We start from the raw sequence: 9,686 nt of genomic DNA, 5'->3' as shown, positions 1-9,686 counted from the left end.
TTTCTTATTCTTCTTTAGAGACCAAGTGCCCAAACTGCAACCCAAAACCCGCTTATTTATCACAGAGTGCCCAGAGTTGTTGAGCTTTTTTGGGGGGTGGGGGTTGTTGTTTTGGGGGGGGGGGAGACTTCTCATAAATAACTCACCATACATGACCTGCTAGTTCTTTATTATTCTTAACCAGCCCTGTTAAGTGCAGATTGGGAATTGCCCAGCGAAGAGAAAGGAGGGCAAGAGAGCAGCCTTACTAGAGGGGGTGAAGTGGAGGCTTCCAGTTGCAAGGCAAAGCTGGCCTTGCACCTTTAGAAACAAGAAAGGCCTAGCAGGGTGCGCCACCAGAATGCTCTTTTCTCTAAGCGCCTTTTTTTGCTGTTTTGCTGGCAGGCTACGTTTTGGCACATGAGCGAGGCCACACCTGCGCCTGCTCTTGATCTGAGGCAGCCGCCTTGCAGCATCTCCAGCCGCGCTTCACCTGCTGCCCTTGTCCCGTTGCAGGAGGCTGCTGCGGGCAGGCATCCTCACAAGGGCGGCTGCAGGAACAGCTGCTGCTCCTGCCTGCTGCCACCGTTTGCTGTGGTCCCCGCCAGTGAAGCTGAAGGCCTGCCCCAGCCAGGGATCCTGCTCTGAGCATGCTGCCCAAAGTTATGCCACACAGGCCAACTGGGCTTTTGAGTTGTCCTGCTTCCTGCTGCTTCCTCGCTACTGCGGCGAGCCATGGTTCAGGCAAGGCTCCAGGCGGCGCTCTGGTGGGGCCCCAGAACCTGGGTGGGAGCCGTGTGTTTGCAGCGTCCCTAAGGGCGGGTTGTTACCAGGCAGGTTCCCGGGCGCAGCACGGCCCCACTCTCTGGCTTGTCACCTCACAGTAAAGATGACATACAGCGGTCAGTGGCGCTTCCCAATTTGGCTCGGCAGCTGTGGCTGTGGCCGCCACGGGCGGGTGCTGGCCATACTCTAGTCTACTTGGGGGCCTGAGGAGTGCTCGGCTGGTGGAGTGGCTGCACCAGTGGAAAACAGCCAAAAGGGTGGGGCGGGCGGCTCTTCATCGGCCGCCACCACTGCCACCTCCACTCCAACAAGCAGCAGCGCGGATGGGCCGAGGGCTCTGCGTGCCCACTGTGGCACACGTGTCATAGGTTTGCCACCACTGGCATAGTCCATCAACTTTGCTTTCCATTCTTCCTTGGTTGGGACAGTGTCTTCTTCCCATCCCTGCACAAAAAGCATCCTGGCAGCCATGGTTGTATACATCAACAGGTTTTTTCCTGGTCTTTCAGTGTATCCTGTCCTACTATCCCTAAAGGAAAAGCTTCTGGTTTTGTTTTGTTTTTAGTAAAAGTTACCGTCAACTTTTTTTTCTCCAGTTCATTGTAAATAATTTCCCAGAAGTTTTTTCTATCTTACAAGATCACCATATATGATAAAATGTACCCTTTTTCTCTTTACATTTCCAGCATATATCTGACTTGTACATTTTCACTAATTTACTAGGTGTTAAATACCATCTGTACATAATTTTCATATAATTTTATTTCAGTGTATAACATGCTGTGAAATTCAAATCTGTGTTCCACAACCTTTCCCACGCTGCCAGTCTTTTGCCCAGTGTATCATCGCTGATTTCACCTGCTCGTCTTTTGTTTACTTTTCCAAAAGGCATTTATACATCTTAGTCAATACCTTATCTTTATTTTCTATTAAATACAACTGCCTCTGTCAAGCAAGCAGAGATCACACCCCCCCCCCCCACTTGCAAGGAGGCATTAATTACCTTTCTGGCCCACCCAGCTGTCCCCTCCCTGTTAGTTTTTTATTACCCAAGAGGGGCAAGGGGTCAAAGTTCAAGTGATTGCCCTCACTAATCCAAGCAGACCCTGTCCACCTCCTTAATCCTTACTATTTGAAACCAACACAACAGGTCTACACAGTGCTCTGGACACTCTGAGATTCATCTGTAATAACAGTGGAGTCAAGATCCTGGTGTATGGAAGTAATTTTGTCATCAAAATGCTTTGCAAATAAGTCACAGCGAGCTACTATCTGTTCCACCTCCTCCTTCAGGCCAGATTGTAAGTGGTCCCACATTACTGGAGAAGTTCTGCCAGATGGCATAGTGAGGATGCAATGGAGGCAGCAAAGTATTCTTCTTTTGCTGCTTTCACTGCCACTAGGTAGGCTCGATGATGATTGCATTTGATTTAATCTTTCCTCCACTTGCGTTCAAGCAGTTTCCCAACTTGTTTCCTAACCCTAAGCTCTGGAGTATAACAGGGAGTCAATCAGACTCCATGGGAGAGGGTGCTTAGGGACTGTCCTGTCAATAGCTTGAGCCATTCAGATAGTCCAGAGATTGTTAAATCCCCACAAAACCAGCAGTCTTGTAGTCCTCAACACCACCTCCAAGAAAAGCTCTGTTAGCTCAGGCGGTAAACCAGCAGAACCCCCAGTCTATCCTATTCCCCACCCCTGGACAGAGAGAGCCTAGAAACAAAGGGGGTGATTTCTATAAACCACATCAATTTCCCCTCTCTGACCCTCAGGTCTGTCTTAATATTGCACCAAATAGCCACACTCTACCCTTCTCACTCACCCAGGTCTCAGTGATACAGACCAGATCAGCCTTCTCATCCACAATCAGATCATAGATGAGGGAGGTCTTATTCTGAAACGACCTAGTATTTGACAACAGCAGTCACAGACACGAGGGTTGGCTGACAGGACAACCACAGTTCCCCAGGTTGGAGGAGGGATTGGCACACAGCCACAATGACCGTCTGTCTGTGCTGTGTGCCCCTTACCCAGCCAGCCCCACCTTCCCACACCATGCCTTCCTCAAGCCTGAACCACTGTGATTGCTCCCCTTACTCCGTCCCACTGCTCCTCTATTTCCAGGCACATCTTTCTTTTATTTAAACCAAACCAAAAATTTTAAAATCCCACAAATTAAAGTCATGTAAAACATTTTAAACAATTGCAGCAGTAAAACCAATAACACAGCCCCGAACAAGAGCCCTTAGACCATGGTGATCCAACGCACATCTCAAGGGCCACATGCAACCCTTGTGGGTGGCCCTTGGCAACATTTGACACACATCCCCCCCCCCCCGGGTAACTGAGGTTCTGGGCTTGGGGAAGAAGGTGTGATAGAGCTCTGACCCAGGTCCTAGAGTTTTGCTGCCTTCTTCCCAAAGTCTAGTTAGTGCTTTCCGAGCTTTGGGAAGGAGGTGGGAGGGCTCTAGGACCCTGCCAGAACCTTGCACCTGCTTCCCAAAGCCTGGCGCCTCACTTACCCAACTTTGGGAAGGCAGCACAAGAGCAGGGGTGGGGTGGGCACACAAATTTTGGGGCATGCTTCCTTTCCCTGCAAGACAAGGCAGTATGTGGCCCACGAGTTCCATGCTGAAGTACACTTGGTATTAAAAGTTGGACTGCCCTGGCCTAGACGCTGCCAAATTGCTCTGTGGCCTCCATTTCCCCATTTATATATTTCATATTAAAAGTATATGAAATATACCTCTTCAGTATTTCAGAAATCTCCAAGCAGTGTGCAGTCCCCCCCAAAACAAGCAATATTGTTGAAACATTACAACCCCAATCACTAAAATAACAATTTAGAAACACATAAAAGCATTATTTAAATGCTGGATTTTCAGTTCCTCATCCCCCTTTGTTTTCTGAGAGACGAAGCCATGCTGATTGTGGAAACCCTCAGAGGCCAAGAGGGAACAGGGGGTGGGGAATCTTGCATTTTGATGGACAGGTCTAGCTTTTAATCATGGTGAATAATTTTCCCAGTGCATTCCAACCTTCAAGTATTAGAATGATTTCAGAAGCATATTAAAAAGCAGGTTTCATAGGGCCAGATTCAAGCACCAAATCCCCTTAACTGCAGCCTGCACAAGGACTCCCGCTAGTGCAGTGGGAATTCCCTCCCTCCCCTTGCTTCTCTCAAATCCACTCAGGAGGGTCAGGAAAATGTCAAGAACAGCATGCGGGCAGACAAGGAGAGATCATTCCATTGGGCAAGCAGAAAGGCTTCTGCTGGCAGAACAATATCCTTAGTGCTGTGTTGAATTTTACCCATGGTGTTGCATGTTTATTAGTCATTTTCTTAACTTTAAAAAAGAAGACATCTGCTGGCAGTTTTGTAAGAGACAATTGTCTTCTAATGAGAAGCTTGTATGTACAGAAGAAAAAGAATAGGGTTGATTGCTTACAATCTAAAAAAAATAAAATATAACCACATTTTTGGATTATTTGTGTATCTAATTGCTATGCAATCAAAACTATGTGAACTGTAGTTATTTGAAACTACGAAATGAAAGGCAATCATTTATGGGGGAAATATCACATTCACATGCAAGCCTGCCTGAAAATTAGAGTTAGGTGGCTCTTGTGTTTAATTATAGGTGTCTGGAAAATAAAGTTATGCTTGTGTATTAAATGAATGAATGTGACCCTGAAACATCAGCCCTGCTTTGTTGTTGCAGAGCAACTGGCACAGAGGAGAACTGAGTTGTGTTGTGTATTTTGGTGATAAGGGACAGAATGGCTGTTAATTACCTGCTTTGTTTGATTAAGGAAGTAGTGGCTCTGCACTTTTCCCCCCACCAGTGACAGCTTTCAGTTAAACTTATTTTAAACTCTGATAGTGCCATCTCTCTTTTTCTGGAGATGAAGAAATTTAATACATTTTAAGCATGCTTAGAGGCAGCATTTCTTTGTGTGAATATAGTGTTTACTACAAGGTGTGTCATGTTTATGATGCCAGGTATTCAGTAATGAACTAGAAATAGTTATACTCATGGAGAGAACAGAAAATGTTTGATTTAGTTTGCAAATAGTTAGATATATATCTGGGCTAGAAGCATGAAATCAACTAGAATAATTGAGGAACTGCTCAGTAATTATGCAATTAACTTTGCTTTAAGGTCTCCTGCTAGTGGTGTGATTTTGGCAATAAAGGTTTTTCTGCAAAGAATACTCTGAAATGTGCCAGAATGTTTTATTTTGCTGAGAAATTGGTATTTCAGATGCCTTTTTGGAGGTATACAAGAACTTTGCAGGAAAAACACTTGGTGTCATTGTCATAAAACTCGATGCTAAAGCCTGAGACTTCTAACATACAAGCTCTCCCAATTGTTTCTTGAAGTATAATAGTAGTAGAGCTTTAAACAGTGCCGTAAAAGTAATTGATAGTCTTTACTGGCCTTTCTTACATGATTTCTTCACAGAATTGTAGAATTAGTTGCTATAATATTGCAACTAGACAGCTAATCGCTGATAGAGGTGGGCTGGACTAAGGCCACATGGTAAATCCTCATCTGATTTTTCCAGTCTGTTAACACGCCACATCAGCTCTTTGTGTCATATTCCTTCACTTTGGCACTGGAGTTATTGTATCTCTTGCAAGCCAGCTGTAGGGCTGATGAAGGGATGGAGCTTTCTTCCACCTCACTTCATGTTACTGGAGTTCTGTGCACTCATATGCACAGAATCCCTGGTTGCCTATGGCAATCAGTTGAGTTGCTAAGCACTAAGCTGTCTTGGTCCACTTCTTGATGGGGTATAGGCTTTCAACAGTGTCCTTCTGTTACAACTTTGGTTGTCCATTCTGATAATCAAGGTACTTACATAGCTTTGTGACTCCACATATGTTAGAATTACCCTGGGTTTCAACATGATTTTTAACCTAGTATGACACCTCGAATACACCCCCCATGCACCAAATCCTCACTATGTGTTCATAACTGTTCTAACCTCAACTTGTAATGAAGTTTTGGTCTGTGAAAATTCATAGTAGCGATAATTAGTAAGGAAGGTGACTCAAGTTCATATGAACCTTGATCATTAGGTATCTAAAATATTTTGGTAATCTATTGCAGGAATTATGGTGCAAAATGAGTTAAATCTAGAAGCTGAATCTGATTCAAAGTTGAGCACTAATGATCTGAGAACTACTAGAAAAGACAGTAAATGGGATCTGTACTCAGGTTGATATCTAACTAGACCCATTGAAATAAATGCATTTAGGTTGCTTATGTCCATTGTTTTCAATAGGTCTACTTTGATTGTGGATAACATTGGATAGCACCCTCAATTTTTGTGAAAATAGAGAGTTTTGGTTTTTGGGTAGTAACAAAACTCAGTGGCTTTAGAACTATCAGAATAAGGAGACCAAAACTCTTTCGCTTTTGGGAGTTCCTCCTGAACACATTGACGTTACCCCTACTTTAAACTTTTCAAGTATACAAACTTCCAAAGCAGTTTAGAAAATGTTGAATGATACAGTAGTAATAAAGATTTATAAGGCATAGCAGAATAAGATGAAAACAAAAGAGCAACAAAATCATGGACAAACCCATCAGTCAAAACTAAACACCCTGAAAAGCCTCAGTGAATAGAATCTTTACCTGAAACTGAAAAGCTTCTCTTGGGAGAAAGTTCCAGGGGCAGAACACCACAGCAGAAAAGGTCACACTTTCCCCCCTGCCCCCACTGGTTTTGCTGGGGTGCACAAAGGGATTGTAATACCTGGCATAATAGTGATTAGGCTGTGAAACAGATTGGAAACCAGTAAAGCTGCGTCAAGGCACAGATATTAGCCCCCTGAAGTCCACTTTAAAACAAATAGCAGGAGCCTTTGTATATGTATTATTATTATTTTAGTTGATCACCTATTAAGTAGTGACTGGTTTGAAACCAGACCATTTCTAGATGGTTTCATTACCACTATAGCTGTAAAGAAAAAAAAACCTTGAAAATGTACTATAATCTCATTATACAGGTGTTTTTCTATAATATGTACTTGAAATTTCTCTAGTTATTTTGGGCCATGTGCTTCAGCCTTTTAATTGCTGGTGCTAGTGTTTAGTATGTTATAGCCCTTGATTAATATGCAGTAAGAGATTTTTAATATTTCTGCATGATTAAAATGTTGCTGTTTTAACTTGAGTTTCATGATTTAACTTGATTTGAGGTTAATATTTATGAGCCTGTTAAATTGACATACTACTGAGGCTATAAAGACAGATGTATGAGGTAGGGAAGAACATAGCAGGTTAGATTAATAATGAACCCAGGTGCTGAATTTTTACTATTAGTTATCCCACTCCCTCCAAGGAAACAAAAGTGGAATAGAGTGGTACCTTGGTACTCAAACAGCTTGGCTCCCGAACTCCGCAAACCTGGAAGTGAGTGTTCCGGTTTGCGAATGTTTTTTGGAAGCCAAACGTCCAATGCGGTTTATGCGGCTTCTGATTGAGTACAGGAAGCTCCTGCAGCCAATTGGAAACTGTGCCTTGGTTTCCGAATGGTTTTGGGAGTCGAACAGACTCCCGGAATGGATTAAGTTTGAGAACCAAGGTACCACTGTATATGGTTCTGTTTCCCATTTTTAAACCCCCAAACAATACTGTTAGGTTTTGAGTTATCCAAGGTCCATTGAGCCAATGGAGGTCAAATATAGATTTGAACCATAGACTCCTAGGTCCTAGGCTAGCACTCTGATTACTGTGCCACTCTGGTTATAATGCCTATGTCATCAAAGCTCGGAGTAGGGAAATCCCAAGTTGAATAAAAATAAGGGAGCAAAACCTTCCCTGAATAGCCAAATGCAAACTGATGCTCAACATCCACAGAATGCTTAGTGCCGGGGTCTCTCTCTCTCTCTCTCTCTCTCTCTCTGTGTGTGTGTGTGTGTGTGATGAGAACAGAAAGTAATGGGGAAGGGTCATATAATGAAGAAACTTGAAAGACTGCATGCCTGGCAGAAAAGCCACTCCACACAAAACACTTCATTGCATGTTCTACATGTGCTACGCCATCATCTAAATTATAAGTATATGGAACACCAGTTTTCTCTTGATTCATCTTTTATGTTGTACAGTTACTCTCTGCAGATGACTCTTCCTGTCAGCAGCGAACATCCCAGCTAACCTGCTTTGTGAAATATACACATCTTCAGCAATACATTAGCAAGAGGGTAGAACAATCACTGTGTTCTTAAATGTCATGTTATAGAATTACTTCTGCATTAGGAAATGCTGCACTTAGTGCATAGTTTGTGGCCTTCTTGTCAGATGGTGGCACACAATACTTGCATCAAAACTCTTTGGGATACTTAATGTATATTATGTATCTTACTTCTAATGTGACAGTTAAATGTTAACTGTCCATGTATTGATACAAAACATTTTATTACATATCTTCAATTTTCAAGTAAAATAGAATTGGGGTTCCAAAGCCTGTCAGTTGGTCAAATATGCCTTGATATGGATAGAGCCATTGTGTAAAGCGAGATGAGCATCGCACCCCATAGTCGCATTTTACTGGACTTAACCGTCCTGGGGTCCTTTACCTTTACCTAGAGCCACTGTGTAAGTGGTTTTAGTTCCATCATTTCAAGACAGCAATGGCTAGAGTTAGAAGCCCTTGCTCATCAATTCTTAGGTTGGCCATTTAAGAAACATGGCTTACCCGTGGCAATTTCAGGATTGTAAGGTGCAGGATGAATAATAATGACTGTACTTGTACGGCAGTGAATGCAAATGTATTCACACTATGCCATACATCTACACCCCTTGATAAGACCATGGAAGGGTCTGGCACCATTTTGGAAGGTTCATTCATCCAGTCTGCATACACATACATATACTGTCCAACATAGGCAGTGCATACCAGATCTGGCACTTTAAACATACTAGTAAAGTGGCTTAAATGATAAATGCTGTTCATGACAGCCACTTGCATATTTTTACTAAATTTTGCAAAAAAAAAAAAAAAAAAAAATCAGGATAATTTCTGAAGCATCCGGACAAAGGCTGGGGCAGAATTTAACTATATACAGTTCTTAATAGGACTTTTCAGTAGACAAATTAGCTACTTGCTTCCAAAGTTGTAGTATAAATCCTTTAAATCATCAGCAACAGTCTGATCTTTCCATGACTTTCACTTCTGATTTGTAATTATGTCTTAGAATATGTGGGCTGTTTGCATAGGAGTTTTTGTGCTGTAAGTTTAGATTGTACTTTACTGTGAAATGTCAAATTATTATTATATTTCTGTTCAATATAACATGCAGTGGTTATTTGTTCTGAGTGGTCCCTTACATTCCCACATATGCCCCTGCCTCAGCCCAAGTGTTAGATAGAATATTCTTGAAGGTCATGTCACACTCTGGGAGAATTACTTTGTATCCATGAAGTATTTACTCTTAGTAAACTTGGAACTGCTGTCAAATCAACAATCACCTTTAAAAGTTCCCCCTCCAAACCAGGTTTCCAATTGAATGACAGTTTGACTTGTGCAGATGTAATGCTACTTATTCTGTGTTGTATCAACTGCTGTTCAGAATAATAGTGATAAATTTCAATTACTGTTACAGTAAATGCCCTGCTCTTGGGAACATCTGTGGCTTACACTCCTTCCTCTACCTTGGTGCATAAAGGCTCCCTCTTGTCTATTTTCTATAGCTGTGTTAAATCTGAATTGGACCTTTTTGTCATTTGCCTTGTCATCTGACCATAACCACAACCCAAATTTGGTTCAATTTTTTACAAACTAAAAGGTTATAAAGGCCTTCTTCCAAACATTCAGTAAATGTTTTACAGATGGCATAATTGAGACTTGTATGGTACATTTGTATGTAATGTACAGCCCATTCCTAAGTATGTCTATTCAGAAGAAAG

The 9,686-nt window shown here is 42.4% G+C and overlaps 1 protein-coding gene across 22 annotated transcripts in view; it reads left to right on the top strand.

Annotated features, from left to right (window-relative positions):
• QKI (QKI, KH domain containing RNA binding) overlaps positions 1-9,686 on the top strand; it is a 104,902-nt gene that overhangs the window by 48,038 nt on the left and 47,178 nt on the right. The window lies entirely within an intron of this gene.

This window comes from Podarcis tiliguerta, assembly GCF_965153285.1.
Source record: "Podarcis tiliguerta genome assembly, chromosome: 3".
NCBI classification, from domain to species: Eukaryota; Metazoa; Chordata; class Lepidosauria; order Squamata; family Lacertidae; genus Podarcis; species Podarcis tiliguerta.
Note: the sequence above shows the minus strand (reverse complement) of the source record. Positions and strands in the feature narration are given on the sequence as shown.